Source organism: Sceloporus occidentalis, unplaced genomic scaffold (assembly GCF_023333645.1).
Source record: "Sceloporus occidentalis isolate IW3139 unplaced genomic scaffold, rSceOcc1.0.p SCAF_7, whole genome shotgun sequence".
In the NCBI taxonomy this organism is placed as follows: Eukaryota; Metazoa; Chordata; class Lepidosauria; order Squamata; family Phrynosomatidae; genus Sceloporus; species Sceloporus occidentalis.
In genome coordinates, this window is record NW_028316987.1 from 47,344,265 (window position 1) to 47,345,300 (window position 1,036).

Below are 1,036 nucleotides of genomic sequence, written 5' to 3' on the forward strand. Positions count from 1 at the left end.
CGCGGGAGACGCTCTAGGACCGCTGCTCTCTCTCTCTCTGCAGGAGGTGCTCCTACGTCATCCCTGCAGTGGGCGGAGCGAGAAAGGCTTTTGATGCGTTAGTGGGCGGGGCCAGAAGGGCTTTGAGGCGTTAGTGAGCGGGGCCAGAAAGGCTTTTGAGGCGTTAGTGGGCGGGGCCAGAAAGGCTTTTGAGGCGTTAGTGGGCGGGGCCAGAAAGGCTTTTGAGGCGTTAGTGGGCGGGGTCAGTTGATGTAGTCTGTCAGACTCAGTTGTGAGGCGGCGGCCTGGAGGGCGGTTGTGTTGTTGTGAGGGGAAGGTGACCAGATGGCCTCCTCCTCCTCCTCCCCGCCAAGGAGGGCAAAGCGCCTCAAAATGGAGGACGTTACCACATATAAAAGCTAAAAACACACCCACAGATGTAAATGTCCCTCTTAGTCCTGCTCAAAATGGAGGACATTCCTCCTGGGCAGAAAATAAAAAGCTCAAAGAACTCCTATAAATATTATGATAAATATAAATAATTTATCCTATAAATATTATTATTTTATTATAAATATAAACCCATGCTGCTTAGTCCTTGGAGAGCGGTGGAGTCTCCTCCTTTGGGGATCCTTAAACGGAGGCTGGATGGCCACCTGTTGGGGGTGCTTTGATTGAGATTTCCTGCATGGCAGGAGGTTGGACTGGATAGCCCTTGGGGTCCCTTCCAACATTTCACTTCATCACCACACTCACAAGTTTTGCATTCCTATTGCTATTTTCACACACCGCCTGCTTATATAGGTCTCTTCCTCCACTCCGTGCACCTGAGGAAATAGTCTGAAGTCTATGGAGCAAAACAGACCGATAAGACACGCCACAGCTCCGGTCTGCCTTGAAGCCTTTTTCAGCCGGCAAAAAGCCAGCTTTTTGTGCCTACTGTACCTTGAAGCCAGCTTCAAGATGCTCTGGTTGCGTGTAAATGCTGCGCCGCTGGAGCATCTTGAAGCCATCCTTATCTGGGTGGTGTGCCCTGCTTCTGGGCAGCTTCAAGGTG